Source organism: Oryctolagus cuniculus, chromosome X, assembly GCF_051225735.1.
Source record: "Oryctolagus cuniculus isolate XC-2025 breed Fujian yellow rabbit chromosome X, ASM5122573v1, whole genome shotgun sequence".
Taxonomy (NCBI): domain Eukaryota; kingdom Metazoa; phylum Chordata; class Mammalia; order Lagomorpha; family Leporidae; genus Oryctolagus; species Oryctolagus cuniculus.
In genome coordinates, this window is record NC_142888.1 from 21,230,174 (window position 1) to 21,248,796 (window position 18,623).

Genomic DNA, 18,623 nt, shown 5'->3' on the forward strand with positions numbered 1-18,623 from the left:
TGTATCTATCCTCCAAAAGTTTAATTTATCCTTTTCTCTAATTACTACATAAAATAGTAAATAGCTTGTGTAATCACTAGGGATTTCTCACAAAAGTAATACTGAATATATTGAATTTTTCTGCTTTTTTGCAAGTGTAGATTTTAGGGTTACAATGACAAAACTCTAAGCATGAATCAATGTGTTAGTAAGTTCTTCATTGGCTCAGAATTTGATACAAACTAAGAAGGTTTATAAAGGGATGATGGGGGGGGGGTTGAAAGCATAAGGAGCTATACCAACACAAAGAGATGATGGGGGTTAAGTGAAAGCATAAGGAGCTATACCAACACTCCCTCGTGACACTGCTGTGAGAACTATAAGAAAGCAACATTTTAAAGCTCCTGGAAATGGTGTGAAGAGGAATAAATGAAGAAATATCTATTAGAGAATGTCTATGAAAATTCAGAAAGAAAGAGGAAACTTTGGGACATTTGAAACATGACCACTCCTTCCCTTATCCTTTCCAGCTCAGTGAGGTGGAAACCCTACTCCAGAGTGCTGCACACAAGAACACAGGGTCCTTTCTTTCCCACACTTTGCTGGAAAACATTCTTCCCAGAAGGGGCAGGAATTCAGCATTTCTCCTTTGACCACCAGCTGCCTTTGCTGAAGCGAAGTCTTGGCTGAGTACAGGTGAATAGAGAGCTGTCCCTTGTTCCTCTCAACTCTCGCCTACAGAGAGACTACTGTTTCTGTATCACAGTGAGAATCCACAGGAAATCAGTACTCTTTTCCTGGCTTGTGGTGTAATGGTTGCATGTCAAGAGAGACTAACCTTCCTCATTCCTTCCTCCAACCAAGTGCTCAGCTCCTAGAGCAGTCATGTCACTAAGAAAGAAGTTAGCATTGTCTCCATCACCATCTCAAGAACTCTGGATCAGCGATATTGCCAAGGAAAGAGGCAGGATATAAAGCAGATAGCTCCTCATCATCATCCCAAAGGAACAAAGTTCATTTGCAACAAAACATTAGAAAAGGTTAAACCTCAAAACACTAAGAACAGTACTTGTGATAAAAAAAAAAATTACTGAGAAGTGATTCCAGGATCAAGTGAAAATACAGCCTATACTGTAGTCTGACTAGTTTGCAAGATATAAATCTGGAAATAATACAGCTGATAGTAGCCTTCCTGGTGTTAGAACAATTATCAGACATTGACCTCAGAAACTGTATTTTCAAAGAAGCCACAGTTTTATTGGATTAGTTTGTAGGAGAAATTATACCCCAGGGCACTGCTAAAAACGAATGGGCCTACATTAGTGGAGTTTAACAGCTGGATATGGTCAAGGAAATAGGGGAAGAAAGCCATAGCAATATTTCTGTCATCTTAGGGTGACCCTACACATATTCAAAGCTGTGCCTCTCTGAGGACACATATCAGAGGATTAACGCTTTGGATGAGTATGTGGGTGGGGGAGAGAGTTCACCAAGATAATATAGCCATTCACTAAAGAAATAAACAAGAAAATAACAAGTCCCAGCCTGAGAGGCAGTACTGAGAGTTGCACAATCCATTATCAAAAGTGTGTAGTTTAAAACAAAAAGTTACATGAAAATAAACAAGAAAATGTGATGCATACACTGCCTAAAAAGTCAACAACATAAACTGTCTTTTAGAGTGCCCAGAAACCAGATTTAACACTAAGAGACTAAAATATGTTTACAGAACTGAGAAATCATGATGAAAGGAGCAATGAGATGGAGGCAGGCACTGTGGCGTAGCTGGTAAAGATGCTGCCTGTGATGCTGGCATCCCATATGGGCACAGGTTGGAGTCCTGGCTGCTCCACTTCCAATCCAGCTCCCTGCTGATGTGCCTGGGAGGGTGGTTTGGGGAGTGAATCAGTGGATGGAAGATCTCTCTCTCTCTCTCTCTCTTTGTTTGTGTGTGTGTGTGTGTGTGAGACTCTGCTTTTCAAATAAATAAATCATTAAAAAAAGAAAAAAAACTTGCAGACAAAATTTTGCCTTCCTCAATCTGAAAGAAGAAAGACCATTTATTTTCTGATGAAATGGAACCATAGGTAATCACTTCTGGAGTAACCAATGTGGTAATGAGCTTCTACATAAAAATGAGTGCATGAATGGGAGGGGAGGGAAGAGTAGAGAAGGATATGAAGCAAATATAATTGCTTAGTAAAAGAAAATTTCTCAGAACTAAATATATGACATTCTAGCCTGAAAGAACCCAGTGAACGCTAATCACATCAGATGAGGAAAATTCAAGTATACAATTACCACCACCAATAGCTATTAGTTTTTAGCTTTTGATCTTTTAGGATATGACTTAGAGGCCAGACTCACTATTACCACATGACACATCATCGGTGAGAGGTATTATCTGCCCTGCGCCTGTACCCAGTTAGCAGGGAAGTGAACGATCATCAGTGGTATCAGAAGAAAATGGCATTAGTAAAGGGGATGTCAGCAAAGATGTTTTTAAACTGTAAGGTGCTTCTTTCAGTCAGGAGATGCCTACTTCATCGCTCATATGGCAGACCCAATTTTAGCCCTTTGCTACCCTGTTACAGTGTTAACCTCATGTACCCCAGCAGCAACAAATCAGCTGCAGGATTCGCTGACAGGTGAGGACACTCGATGTAGGCTATTTCTACCATCTCAAGTTCTACCATTAGCATAGACCACTTAGTAATAATTCTGCCAAAATATCTGAATTATTTTTCCTTAATAGATTGAAAACCCTCCTGACCAGTTGTTTCAATGTCCTGTTCAAATGGGGACTTAACAAAAAAACAAAGTGCATCTTTGCCAAAAATTTCAACAAATATTTGATTATGCAGAGTGTTCATAAAGCCTGTATTTTGTTTGCATCCTCCTCTGCTTTAACATAGATTCCATTTTGCTCATTCCATAATTTCCTATTTTCTTGGATCATTCAAAATTTATAGGATGTGATAGATTAGGAATATGTGTAGTTTCAAAGGCTTCATGATAAAGAAATATCTTATGCAGATAGTAGGACTGTGGAAATTTTCCAGAAAGTTAAGTCTGTTTCTATAGCTATGATATGAACGTTTGTATTCACCAAAAATTGATGTGTTAAAATCCTAACACCCAAGGTGATGATATTAGAAAGTGAGGCCTTTGGAAGGTGAACTGGTCATGAGGATGGAGCTTTCATGAATGAAATTAAAGCCCTTATAAAACAGGTCTAGGCCGGCTCCGGGGCTCACTAGGCTAATCTTCCGCCTGCGACGCAGATACGCCGGGTTCTAGTCCTGGTTGGGGTGCTGGATTCTGTCCCGGTTGCTCTTCTTCCAGTCCAGCTCTCTGCTGTGGCCTGGGAAGGCAGTGGAGGATGGACCAAGTGCTTGGGCCCTGCACCAGCATGGGAGACCAGGAGGAAGCACCTGGCTCCTGGCTTCCGATTGGTGCAGCGCACCAGCAGTAGCGGCCATTTGGGAGGTGAACCAACGGAAAGAAGACCTTTCTCTCTGTCTCTTTCTCTCTCACTGTCTAACTCTGCTTGTAAATAAAAAAAATAAAAAAAAAAACAGGTCTAAGGGATACCTCTTCCCCTTTCCATCATGCAAGAGTACAGTCAAAAGATCAGTCTATGAACCAGAAAGCAAACCCTGATAAGACACTGAGTATGCGTTTATTTTGCAATTCTCAGCCTTTAAAATGTGAAAAATAAAACGTTGTTGGGGTCTTTTGTTATAGTGGCTAAACATTAAGAAATTAGTCTTCTGAACTTTTGTATTCTCATTTCTTAAAGCCCTTTTCCTAACAAAAGAATGTCTGTAGGTTCAATGTTGGTTGCTTGGAACTCATTAGCTAAGGAAGAATGTTTTCACTCATATATGTAGGGAATTCTCACTTTTTCAATAACAATTGAAGTGATGCACTTGATTGTCTTGTCATCTTGGGTGTCTCGCCCACAGTTCCTTAAGCTTATCCTGGTCAATTACTAGAAAAAAAAATGTGCTACTAAGACATTTTGGTCAGGAGCTTAGAGTTACCCTGGTCAGAAGTTTTGTATTTGAAATACTATTTTCAGTTAAAGTGCAAGTTCCAGAAACAAACTAAACCCAAAGTAAATTAAACTACACTTCTCATGATGCAACTTGTGGCATTTTGAATCAGTGATCATTTGATTTGGCATTGTTTTATGATTCTAGAAGGGTCAGTCCTGCTGTGCTGCAGCTATCACAAACCACAGAAAGGCATTTTCTGCTAGTTATACAATTGTAGCTTACTGACACATAAGTTAGGGAGCAGGAATGTTGAAGCTTTAATTTTGCACATACATTGACTTCCCTGCTCTGTTTCTTCTATCTCTGTGCACTGCCTGGTTTGCAATAGTTTTCTCTTAATTGCTATTTGAAAACTATCACGGTTTGTTTTGTTTATTAGCAACTGATCTCAGTTTGTGATGTGTACCCACAGGCTGCAGTGCAACACAAATCAGTAGAAATGCCTGTAATTCACTCCTGCTGTTATGCTGTTTTTGTTCTACTTGGCCATGTTTATATCAACAAAATTTACCTGCCCCATCCGCTAACACAATTCCTCTAATCGCCTCAGCATGTTCTTTCAACCAGCCACAAGGGCAGTTGAAATTATACATTCTAGTTTAGTTGAAGATGCCCTCTCTATGATCCTCTACAACCTTTAGTCAATAAAATTGGGACATGAGATAGATACTGTTGATGAATAAACTGACCTTGGAGAGGAGGCATTCATATGAGTAAGCAATCCTTTGTGGAATGGGGCTATAGAGAATAAATATTGGTTGTCCATTGGTTTCTGAAGTTTTCTATTGGAATAATGACATTGGAATTGTTGGGAGATGTCATCTTAATATGCATAATGAATAACTGTCAATTATATGTGTTTAAATTGCTTTTGGATAATTAAGTTGAATATGTTGCTCAGTTTTCTTGGAGAATAAGCTTTAATTAATCTTGAAATTATTTTCCTAGCTGTTTATGTTGATTACACAAGGCATTGCATTTCACTATTGCTATGTCTTGTCCAATCCTACATTACATTTGAACCGTCTGTCATCCCCTAAGATCTAAGCAGCCATTGGTACAGTTTAAATATGAATGATTTTATGTGATTGGGATTTTGCATTGACTTTGAATGACTCTACCCTCTCTCTTCTACAAAGGGGTGCAAAGTAATGAAAAATAATTAAATTGTCTTTGAACATAACCATTCGGAAGTCCTAAGAGAGAATGCAGTTATTGTGTAATTCCTCATAAATGTGGGTAGAGTTAGAAAGTCCAAACTACTTGACTTCAAATCACATGCTATAACCTTAGTAAAACAGCTTTTTATACTGTCCATAGTTCTAAGTACAACCTAACAGAACAACCACTACATTCTGTTCAAATCACTGAAGGATTGAACACTTCAGTGTAGGTCGATTTCTATTCTTTTTTAGTAGATATCAGCATCAAAGAAACATTTAACACTCTCAGCTCTCACCAATCACAGCTGAGAATTGGATTGTTACTTTTACATTTTAAGCAGAAAACATGGAGAATGCAAACCGTGGGTAGAAAATTTCACTCAGTCACTGAAAGGAGCTGCTAAGGTTTGAATGTGATTTGTCCCCTGAACTCACGCAGGACTTTGAATCGCAAAGTCCTAAGTTAATGGTACTGAGAGTCTGGAAACTTAATCTAGTTATGGGGAGGTGGACTTAGTGGGAGGTTATCAGATACCTGGAGTTGTGCCCTTGGAAGATGGTTCTAGCAGGAAGGTTAGTATAAAAGCCTGAGTGGGTCCCAGTTCCTCTTGTTTCCTGGCCCACCATGTGATCCTTGCTACACACATGCTTGGCCATCTGCCATGAGCATCTTGCCAATGCCATTTATTCTTTGAACCTCCAAAATTGTGAGCTAGACAAACCTTTTCTCGTGGTAAAGTTAGCTTCAATGTTCATTCAGAATGTTCCCTGAATTTCATAGTTTCACTGTTGTTTACTGTTATTCCAGAAGTGTGGCTTAACTCAAACCCCATTAGATTTAAGAGTATAAAGTGTTAACAATTATGAATCAAATTAAGGGTCATTAACTTAAAATAGCCACAAAGAAATTGATAAGTGAGAGTCTGGAAAAATGTATGCCTGAGGTAGCTCTATAGGGATTGTCCTTCAATCCAGTTAATAGCAATGAAGCCCTTGCTTGTGTATATTGAGCTGGAGACCACCATGGCCATTGCTCCACTAGTTGACAAGTTCTCTTTAGCCATAAATGCAATACTTGTGACATTTCTCACTAATTTCTGATTAAAGCTGCTTGTCACTTGTGTGTTTGCTTTGCAATTTGACTATTGGGTGTCTTTAGAACTGTGTGGCATTTGCTCCCAGCCTGGTTGGTGGTCCACTTATAATGCAAAGCAAGCTTCCTGACAGCAAATAATGAATATAGAGGGGGTGAAAATGATTTCAAGAAGCTGAGAGGAGAGAGATGAAGTATTTTTCAGGGTAAGAAAGGCTGAATGCCTTCCTGTCTAAAGTCCTGTGGTGGTAGGTGCTGGCCCTGAGCCTCCTGAGCTGAATTTGCTGCATATAATCAAGTGTGATTTCTCCTGATTACCTCAGCACTAATTAGCAAGTAACTCCCACCCAAGACCTCCATCTAATTAGAAGTATCGGGTAAGAACATATTTGCATATCTTCAAGACACATTATGTCATGAGGACATTTGAGCTGATGAAAACTGACATTTACAATAAAATAAAAATGCAATGCTTTGAAACCAGGAGTCATCAGAAACCCACAGCTGCAGATTTGGGAGCCTGTTTTAATTGATGAGACACAGTGGCTCTGCGTCACGAAGCAAATCAGAGCATGAAGCTCAAGGAATGTAAATATGCAGAGGTCAGAATATCACAGTGGGAGGCAGAGCTACAGACACTGTCATTGGTGCTGGTCTCCTGACTGCAGTTTCTAACTCTTCTTCTCTACTCCCCTCCCTGCCCTTCCTCTCCTTTCTCTCTTCTCTTTTTCTTTTCCTACTCTTTTCCTTCCCGTGGGATTTATATATCGGAATTTAGGGAGAAAGTTGCTCTTTTGCTCACTCTTTTGCCGTATTTTACATTCGCTCTGCCAATACTTATCAGACGATTACCACTGAATGATTATAGTAATAATGATTTTTGGGCAACAGAGAGACCTAGAGGAAGAAGCAGTTTTGCAGTTGAATTCTGACAAGCACACCATCATTGCATGTGAATGTATTTGTACTCTAATCATTTCAGAGTAGCCATTAAAATTACAGCAATAACTACTCCTTACTACATGCCAAGATTTCTCACCTTCATCACATGAATTAATGAACAAAGAAATTTTCTAATGTAGGTGCTTTGGTTATCTCCATATTAGTGTTTAAGAAATAGGGCCTAGGGGTGCTAGAATAATTTGTTCAAAATCACCCAACCTGTAAATTGAATTCAGTATTTGAGCCTAGCTAATCTGACTTCAGAGTCTGAGCTATAAGCACATGGTCTTTTGTGGCTTTTTCTTCAAGGTAAGCATGTGCAGATTCACACACATGTACAGCCTTACAAAGCAGTTGAGTCAAATTTGAGCAGGTTATGATCAAGCTGAGCCCCAGATTTCTCTCTGTAACTCCTGATGCAAATATCTGGGAAGAGCATTTTAATGTCCAGAATTATTAGCACTAAGAACCACTATGTGTTTTGAACTGCATGTTTGCTTCCACATGAGGAAAACCGATCTAGAGATAAATGAATCACAGAGAAGAATAAATTTGACATGTAGAGAATAGAAGAGTCTTAATGATGTAGTTCAATCCCCTGTATCAGACAGGGATTCAGACCTATCTGAAGACAGGTCCTACTATCCTTTCCATGCTATGAGCCATATTCATCTCTTCTTTGGTTTAACAGGTGTGACAGCATTTTCTCTCATGGGTTCTGAAAAACATAGTGATAAGAAAAAGATAAACAGAAAGCACTCTGTGTTTCCACAAAGCGTATGTATTGTGCTTTGGAGTAAGGAATGGAATTAGATGACAGGCTGAAACGGCATCTCCAAAAGGGAAAATACCCCATATTTGTCTCCAAAAACATGAACCAATGAGTTCAAGTTTGCATTACATTTTTTATCTTTTTTTTTTTTTTTGACAGGCAGAGTGGACACTGAGAGAGAGAGACAGAGAAAGGTCTTCCTTTTGCCGTTGGTTCACCCTCCAATGGCCGCCAAGGCCGGCACGCTGTGGCCGGCGCACCGCGCTGATCCGAAGCCAGGAGCCAGGTGCTTCTCCTGGTCTCCCATGGGGTGCAGGGCCCAAGCACTTGGGCCATCCTCCACTGCACTCCCTGGCCACAGCAGAGAGCTGGCCTGGAAGAGGGGCAACCGGGACAGAATCCGGCGCCCCGACTGGGACTAGAACCCGGTGTGCCGGCGCCGCAAGGAGGAGGATTAACCTAGTGAGCCGCGGTGCCGGCTGCATTACATTTTTAAAAACATTTAAATTTTACTTTTGGGGCCAACATTGTGATGGAGCAGGTTGAACCACCACTTGTGACTTCAGAATCCTAGAATGGAGAGCAGTTCAAGTCCCAGCTGTTCTGCCTTCCTTTTCTTCTTTAAATCATGAAAACATATTTATTATTATTTTTTAAAATTTATTTGTTTAGTTTCAGTTATTTTTAGTTTTTGAGATTCAATATAGTTAATAAATATCATATTTCCTTCTTCCTTCCCTACCAGCCTTCTCCCTCCCTTCCTCCCTCCCTCCTTCCTTCCTTCTTTCCTTCCTTCCTTCCTTCCTTCCTTCCTTCCTTCCTTCCTTCCTTCCTCCCTTCCTTCCTTCCTTCCTTCCATCTTTATCTCCAACTCTATCCTTCTCTTTTTTAGTTTTTAAGATAACTTTCAATTCATCTTCCTGCTAATGCACCTGGAAAGGCAGTAGAAGATGATCCAAGTTCTTGGGACCCTGTTGCCCATGTAGAAGACCAGGATCGAGTTTCTGGCTTCTGGCTTCAGCCATACTCAGCCCTGCCTGTTGTGGCCATGTGGAGAGTGAACCAGAACATGGAAGCAGATGGAAGATCTCTCTCTCTCCCTCTCTCTCTCTCTCTCTCTCTCTCTCTCTCCAAGGGGTCTGCAAAAAATCCATGGAAATGCATATTATAAAAAACTATACATGGATTTCAAATTTTTACATCAAAATAAACTTACCTCTCAGTTACAATTTTTCATAAGCTTTTTGATGTACCCTTGTACATTTCTTCACAATTGATGAAGTGTATGGTTACTCTGCATTTGGTCATCAAAGTAACCACTTGATTTTCCTATAGCATGCATTATTATTTCCATTTTATAGGTGAGAATACTGAGGGACAAGGAGATTGCATGTTTTGTACAAGGCCATAAAATAAAGGACTGGATTGAAGTTTGAAATCAAGTCTTCTGATTCTAGACTTGATGTAGGTTTCTCAATTCTTGTTTTTTTTTTAATTTACTTACTTATTTGGGAGGCAGTGGAATAGAGAGAGAAACAGATGGAAACAAAGGGAGATATCTACATCAGTTCATTTCCCAAATGCCTGCAATGTCTGAGGCTGGGACAAACCATAGCCAGGAGCCTGAAACGCAGTCTAGGTCTCTCACATGGGTGGCAGGGGCCCAACTACTTGAGCCATCACCTGCTGCTTCCCAGAGTGCACACTAGCAGGAAGCGGGAATTGGAAGCAAAACTGGGACTTAAATTTAGGCACTTTAATGTGGGATGTAGACACGTCCCAAGCTCTGCACCAAACACTGGCCCCAAGAGAATTCTTTATTTCATCCTTAATAGTGTCTTTTTCTGGAGAAAATTATTGTATTAAAAATATAGGCCAGGGGCTGGTCCAGTGGTGTAGCAGGTAAAAACCACTGCCTGCAGTGCCGGCATCCCATTCGGGTGCTGGTTCTATACATGGCTGCTCCACTTCCAATCCAGCTCTCTGCTATGGCCTGGGAAAGCAGTGGAAGATGGCACAAATACTTGGGTCCCTGCACCCTTGGGGGAGACCCAGAAGAAGCTCCTGACTCTTGGTTTTGGAATGGCCCAGCTCCAGCCATTGTGTTCATTTGGGGAGTAAACCAGCAAATGGAAGACTCTCTCTCTCTCTCTCTCTCTCTGCCTCTCTGTAACTCTGCCTTCTAAATAAATCAGTCTTTAAAAAAATATATATGCTAATCGTCCTTTTAAAAAAGATTTATTTTGATATAATTCACATGCCATAAAATCACTAATTTAAAGTATATGTTAATGATTTTTAGTATATTCACAAATATGTGCCAACCTTGACACAACTGTAGAATCTGTTCATCACTACTGAGAGCCACTCTTTAGTACTCACCCCATAATCCCCTGCTACTACCACCTTAACCCCCAGCCTGAAGCAACTATTTATCAACTTCCCTATTCTGGACTTTCATATCAATAAAACCATATAAAATGTAGTATTTTGTGATTTGCTTCTTATATTTAGCATAATGTTTTGAAGTTTAATCCATGTTGTCAAAGGTAGCAGTACTTCATTTTTCTGTGGTTGAGGAATATTCAATTGTATGTGTATACTATAGTTTGTTTATTCATTCTTCATTTGTTGGATATTTGTGTTATTTCTGTTGTGAATAATGTTACATTAAACATCTATGTACATACTTTTATATGCATATTTTTTCATTTCTCTTAAATATATGCCTGGCAGTGAAAGTACTGAGTCATATGATAACTCAGTGTTTAAGTGAGGAGCTACTATATTGTTTTCCAATATAGCTATAGCATTTTCCTTTCTCACCTGTCATGTAAGGAAGTTGTGATAGCCCTGTATCCTGACCAGTATTTTTTGTCCAGCATTTTGGTTCCAGTCATCCTTGTGGCTGTGAAGTGATATGTCATTGTAGTTTTTATCTGATGACAATCTGATGACAGATTGTTCAATAACTTTCCATGATTTCTAAGAATTTAGTATGTATATTCAATATAAGTTATTAGACACATGACATGCAAGTATTTTTTCTAATTATATGGGTTGTCTTTTTTACTTTCTTGATGGTGTTTGTTGAAACATAAATGTTTTAATTTTGATGAAGATAAGTTTATTTTTTGTTGATTGTAAGTTTTGTATCATATCTAAAAATTCTTTGCCACATACAGATCATGAAAGTTTATCCCTATGCTTTCTTCTAAGAGTCTTATTATAATTTTATATTTTATATTTAGGTATTTGATTCATTTTGAGTTAATGTTTATATGTGGTGTGAGGTAAAGGTCCAACTTCATTTTTTGCATTTGATTATCAATTTGCCCCAACACCATTTATTTAAAAGCTATTCTTGTCTTCATTCAATTATCTTGACATTTATGTTGAAAATCAGCTGATCATCAATTCATGGGTTCATTTCTAGAGTATGGATTCTATTTCATTGATTTATATGTTTTCCATCTGTCAGTACCACATTGTATGAATTAACACTACTTTGTAGTCAGTTTAGAAATTGGAAAGAGTGAGTGCTCTGACTTTACTCTTGTTTTTCAGATTTGTTTTGACTGTTAAATGTCCCTTGAAATTCCATATGAATTTTTGAATTAGCTTGCCAATTTCCATGAAGAAGTTCTCTGGGAGTCTGATAGGGATATATGTTTATAATTGTTAAATATTCCTGATGGGCTGACACTTTTGCCATTATAAAATGTTCTTCTTTACCTCTAATAACATTTTTGTTTGTTTAAAAGTATGTTTTGGGAACAGGTGCTGTGGTGTAGTTGGGGTTACCACAACCATATTGGAGTACCTGATCCAGCTTCTTTATAATGCATACTCTGGGAGGCAGTAGATCATGGCTCAAGCAGTTGGATACCTGTCACTCACACAGGAGATAGGACTGACTTCTGGGATCCTGATTTCAGCCTGCCTCAGCCATCGCTGTTGCAGGCATTTGGAAAGTGAATCAACAGATAGAACATCTCTTTTTCCCTCTATCTATCTCTGTTCAACAATATAATTACATAATTGTCTCTATTCATGTCTTTTGTTTGGTCAGTTTGAATTACTATCTGGGGTCTTGTTTTCATCCTTAAAAATAATTCTTTAGTATTTCCTGTAAGGTAGTTTGTTTAGCAATAGATTTCTCAGATTTTATCTTAAAAAATTTTTTTCCACCTTTATTTTAGAAAGTTTTGTTGGATATAGATTTCTTCATTTACAGTTTTTTTTTTTTTTTGCTGTTGTTGAGTACTTTGAATATGTCATGTCACTACTTTCTGACCTTCATAATTTCTGCTTAGAATTCAGCTATTAATCTTACTGGGGTTCCCTTGTAAGCAACACATTTTTTTCTTGCTACTTTCAAAGTCCTTTTGTTGCCTTTCTTTGGCTTTTAGCATTTTCCATTTCTGTATCAGAGAATGTTGTTGAACTTCCTGTATCTGAAGGCTGTTGCTTTTCAATAAATTTTGGCAGTTTTCTACCATTCCTTTTTTATATATCTGCTCCCTTGTTTTCTCTTCACCTTCTGAACACTTCTCTTACACAGTATTGTAAAATTCATGATATTCCATGTTTCTCTGAGGGTCTGTTTATTCTCTCTCCTTTCCTGTTTTTAGGCTTACATAATTTCCATTGTTCTCTCTTCAAGTTTGCTTTTATTTATTCTGCCAGTGGAAATATACTGATGAGCCCCTTCAGTGATTTTTTTTATTTCAGTTTTTTTCAACTCTAGAACGTTTTTTAAAATAATTTATATATAGATATTCCATATTTGATGTAACAATATCATCAAACCCTCTTTTACTTTTTAAATCATGCTTTCCTTTTATAACAGTTATTCTGAAGATTTTAATCCTGATAATTGTCACATTGACTCAGTCTCCCAGGATATTTCAGTAGCCTATTTCCCCAGTGAATAGCTTATACATTCATGTTTATTTATTCATTTTATAATTTTTGTTTGTGAATGTCACATTTTGTATAATTTTTTAAAGATTTATTTATTTATTTGAAAGAGTAACACAGAGAGAGAAAGAGAGCCAGAGAGAGAGAGAGGTCTTCCATCTGCTGGTTCACTCCCCAATTGGCTGCAACAGGCAGAGCTATGCCAATTGAAGCCAGGAGCCAGGAGCTTCCTCCAGGTCTCCCATGTGGCTGCAGGGGCCCAGGGACTTGGACCATCTTCCACTGCTTTCCCAGGCCATAACAGAGAACTGAATCAGAAATGGAGTAGCCTGGACCCAAATTGGCACCCAAATGGGATGCCAACACTGCAGGTGGCAGCTTTACCTGCTACGCCACAGCACCAGCACCTGTATAATTTTTTTAGATCTTTTCCCAACAAACCTTTTATTTAATGAATATAAATTTCATACATTTCATTATTACAACTTTAGGAACATGGTGATTCTTCCCACTATACCTACCCTCCCAACCATTCTCCCACCCCTCTTCCTCCTACCTCTCTTATTCCCATTCTTATTTTTAACTAAGATCTATTTTCAATTAACTTTATACATATATGTATAAATAAGTATACACTCTAAACTAAGTAAAGAGTTCAAAAAAATTGTATGAAAAAAAAACCCTGTTCCTCAATGGTCAAGACAAGGGCTATTCTGAGTCACTGCTTCTCAAACTGAAAACTTCACTTCTATACATTACCTTTTATATGCTCTATTAGTTATCACAAAAAATATCTGGCATTTGTCCTTTTGGGGTGGACTTATTTCACTAAGTATGATGTTTTCCAGTTTTATCCATTTTGTTGCAAAGGACAGGATCTCATTTTTTTTTTACCATTGTGTAATATTCCATGGTGTACATATGATCCAGTCTTCAGTTGACGGGCATTGGGTTGATTCCATATCTTGACTATTGTGGATGGAGCTGCAATAAACATGGGGGTAAAGATAACTCTTCATATGCTGATTTAATTTCCCCTGGGTAAAATCCCAGGAGTGGGACTGCTCGGTTATATGGTAGGTCAATATTCAGATTGCTGAGGTATCTCCATTCTGTCTTCCACAGTGTCTGTACCAGTTTACATTCCCACCAACAGTGGATTAAGGTACCTTTTCCCCATTCTGTCAGTTGCCTCTTTGCTTTGCTGAGTGTTTCTTTTGCAGTACAGAAGCTTCTCAATTTGATAGAATACCATTTGTCAATTTTGGCTTTGATTGCTGTGACTCTGGGATCTTTTCCAAGAACTCTCTGCCTATGCCAACATCTTCCATGGGTTCCCCAATGTTCTCTAATTATTCGATGGTATCAGATCATAGATTTAGGTCTTTAATTTATTTTGAGTGGATTTTTCTGTAAGGTATAAAATAGAGGTCTTGCTTCATACTTCTGCATATGGAGATCCAGTTTTCTCAGTGCTATTTGTTGAAGAGATGGTCATTGCTCCAGAGATTGGTTTAAGCTCCTTTTTCAAATATAAGTTGGTTGTAGATGGATGGGTTGATTTCTTGCATTTCTGTTCCATTCCACTGGTCTATCCATCTGTTTTTGTGCTAGTACCATGTTGTGTTGATTATTACTGCCCTATGATATGTCTTGAAATCTGATATGTGATGCCTCAGGCTTTGTGTTTGATGTATAAGATTGCTTTAGCTATTCATGGTCTCCTGTGTTTCCATATGAATTTCAGCATCATTTTTTCTTCATCTGAGAATAATGTCCATGCTATTTTGATTGTTATTGCATTGAATCTGTAAATTGCTTTCAGAAGTTCAGACATTTTAGTGATACTGATTCTTCTAATCCATGAACATGAAAGATTTTTCCACTTTTTTACCTTCTTGTTTCTTTCTTTAATATCTTGTAATTCTCATTGTAGAGATACTTGACATCATTGATTAAATTTATTCCAAAGTATTTGATTTTTTGTAGCTGTTGTGAATGGGATTGATCTTAGAATTTCTTTCTCAGCTGTGGCGTTGTCTGTGTATACAAAGGCTTTTTATTTTTTTGTGTTGATTTTATATCCTGCCATTTTGCCAAACTCTTATGAGTTCCAATAGTCTGTTAGTAGAATCTTTTGAAACCCCTATATATAGAATCATGTCATCTGCAAATAGAGATAGTTTGACTTCTTCCTTCCCAATTTGTATGTGGTTGATTTATTTTTCTTGCCTAATGGCTCTGGCTAAAACTTCCAGGACTATATTGTATAGTAATGGTAAGAGTGGGCATCCGTGTCTGGTTCTGGATCTCAGTGGGAATACTTCCAACATAGGATGCTGACCATGAGTTTGTCATAAATTGCCTTGATTGCGTTGAGGAATGTTCCTTCTATACCCAGTTTGCTTAGAATTTTCATCATGAAAAGGTGTTGTATTTTATCACATGCTTTCTATGCATCTATTAAGATAATCATGTGGTTTTTGTTCTTGAATTTGCATCACATTGATTGATATGTGAATGCTGAACTATTCCTGAATACCAGGAATAAATCCCATTTGGTCCAGGTGAATGATCTTTCTGATGTATTGTTGGATTAGATTGGCTAGTATTTTATTGAGAATTTTTTGTGTCTATGTTCATCAGGAAAATTCATTAGTAGTTTTTTATCTGTGTTGTATCTTTAGTCACATCTTCCTGTTGAATTGAAACCTTAATCATTACATAGTGCCCTTCTTTGTCTCTTTTAACAGTTTTGTGTTAAAGACTGTTTTGTCTGATATTAAGATGGCTACACCAGCTCTTTTTAGGTTTCTGCTAGCATGGGATATCTTTTTCCATCCTTGCAGTTTCAGTCTGTGCATATCTTTGTTGGTGAGATGTGTTTCCTATAGGCAGAAAATAGATGGGTTGATTTTTAATCCATTCATCCTGTTTGTATCTTTTAACTGGAGAGTTGAGGCCATTTACATTCAAGGTGATTATTGATAAGCGACTACTTGGCCCTGCCATTTTCCCATAAATATTCCCATTTTTTACTTTGGATTTCCTTTGTACATTTAATGGGAGATTTTCTGTATTCCCCTTCTTTCATAGTGATGATCATGTTTCTGTGTTTCTGTGTGTAGCACATCCTTAAGCAATTTTTGTAAGGCTGGACTAGTGGTGACAAATTCTTTCAATTTGCTTCTTATGGAAGGTCTTTATTTTACCTTCATTCATAAATGAGAGCTTTGCAGGTTACAGTATTCTGGGTTGACATATGTTTTCTCTTAAGACTTGGAATATATCTCATCATTCTCCCCTAGCCTGTAGGGTTTCTGATGAGAAGTCTTCTATGAGTCTAATTAGAGATACTCTGTTAGTAATCTGATGTTTCTCTCATGCACATCTTAGAATCTTTTCTTTATGTTTTACTGTGGAGAGGTTTACTACAATGCATTATGGTGAAGATCTTTTCTGGTCATGCCTATTAGTAGTTCTATGTGCTTGCTGTACTTGGATGTCCATTTCTTTCTCCAAATTATGAAAGTTTTCTGTAATTATTTCACTAAAAAGACCCTCTAATCCATTCTCTCCTTCTATGCCTTCAGGAACTCCTAAGACCTATATGTTGGATCATTTGATAGCATGCTATAGATCTCCAACAGTGTTTTTTAGTTTTCTAATTTCTTCTTGTTTTTGGCCTGACTGTAAAATTTCCATAGATTTGCCTTGTAACTTGTATATTCTTTCTTCTGCTTCACAAAGTCTGTTGTTAAGGCTCTCCACCACATTCTTTATTTGATCTATTGAATTCTTCCTTTCCAAGATTTCATTTTGGTTTCTCTGCAGGATCTCAATTTCATGGGAGAAATTTTCTTTCATGCCATTTACAGGTTTCATTAGTTTATGGATTTGTTTTTGATCACTTCTAAGTAATCCTACAATCAATCTTTTCAATTCCATTTCTGGTATTTGTTCAATGTCTTCATCTTCACATTCTAGTACTGAATATTGTGTAATACTGGGAGTATCATGTTTTCTTCCTTATTTTTGTTTCTTAAATTGCTGTGCTTATTATTTATCATTTTTAGAGATACTTGTTGGTTTATTATTTTTTTTCCTGTAGTGGCTTTTATCTTTGAACTGTGCCTCTGTGTCATAGTGGAGTATCTGATCTATCAGTGAATACCCAGAGGTGTGTGGTGGATGTGGCCAGGGAGCTCTGTTCAGTGCTCTAGGGTGAAGGGAGTGTCCAAGGTGACACATTCTTTTTTTTTAATCAGTGGAGAGGTTCTGCTCTTTTGGCATAGTCTCATACTCACCCCCTCTCCTCAAAGGAGACCAGTGCTTGGGCACTAGCCCCAGTGGGTACATTTATCTGCACTGCCCCAGGAACCACACAAAGGATCTGTGCATTCCTTGGTGTGAGCATGGATCCCACAGCAATAGCCCTCACCAGAGAATCAGGGAGACCTGAGCATATGGAGCTGCCCACAGTGATTGCCCAAAGTCCCAGCCATACCCTGCTCTCTCCCATGCAGCCACAGTGTTTTCACAGTTCTGGAACACTAGCCTCCCAGTCATGAGTACCCAGCCCCCTGCCAGTTCTCCCTACCAGACTCAGGCATCTCTGCTTGGCTGGTTGTTGAGCTTGTGGACACGAGCTGGCACAGTTGTTATGTATGTCCAAAATGGCACCCTCCCTCTATCAGCTTATTAAGGGTACCTATGCAGGGTGGTTAGGAAGAGAGAAATGTGCCCCCTTCATTTCTCCTCTAGTTTGGCAAGTACACTGTTCCCCCACAGGGCTCCAAGCCAGGCCCACACCAGGCTCTTCTCATAGCTTTATCACCAGTGGCTTGAGCTGCTGCAGTCTGGTCTCACCTCATTCCAAAGCTGGTGCTGAGGCTCTCGGTTGCTGGGGTCCTGAGCTGTGCATGTCCACACCCTCCACATGGGTCCACAGTGTGCCTCTAATTTGCATGAAGTTTCCTCTGCTGTTTTCTCCCTAACTCTTCCCTGAGACTGCACTCTCCACTTTTTTTAAACTATCTTCCCCTAGACTAGATCAGTAAGCTCCCTCTCTATTCCACCATCTTCTGCCAAATCCATAATATGTTATAGCAACCCTGTATACCATCCCTTCCTCCTCTGAAGTGTATTATTTTTGCTTGCATATTTGTTAGTAACTCATGGTATCTTTTTACTAAAGTTACTTTCCTTCTTATCTCCTATGTTGTCCCTCTAGTGTTGCTCCTCAGGGAGAGGAAGCATTGAGTGTGCCCACTGTTAAACTGCAATGACGTTCTTCCTCTTACCCTGACTACATCCAGCTGTAGACTTCACTAATTGTCAATTAATGGCTCAACTGTTTTCAAAATACCCTACAACATAAAGTGATCTCCTAATTAATCAAATCAAACTGTGATTCTTTTGCATTGATTATTTTGCAGGTCAATGTTTGCTATTCACTTTAATTTCAGGAGGCATACCTCAGCTGTTTTATTCAGTGTTTCTCTTCTGCAAATTGGTTTGTATCTTCATTCTCCTCCCAATTGCCTTCCAGCACAACTTCAACTTAGGTTGAATTCCTCCAAACTCTATCACAAATGATATCAATTTTTTGGGGGGAAGATACTAGGAACTGTTTGTTTTAGATCCACTGCTGTTTTCCCCTCCCAAGATAAATTTAACAAACAGGTCTC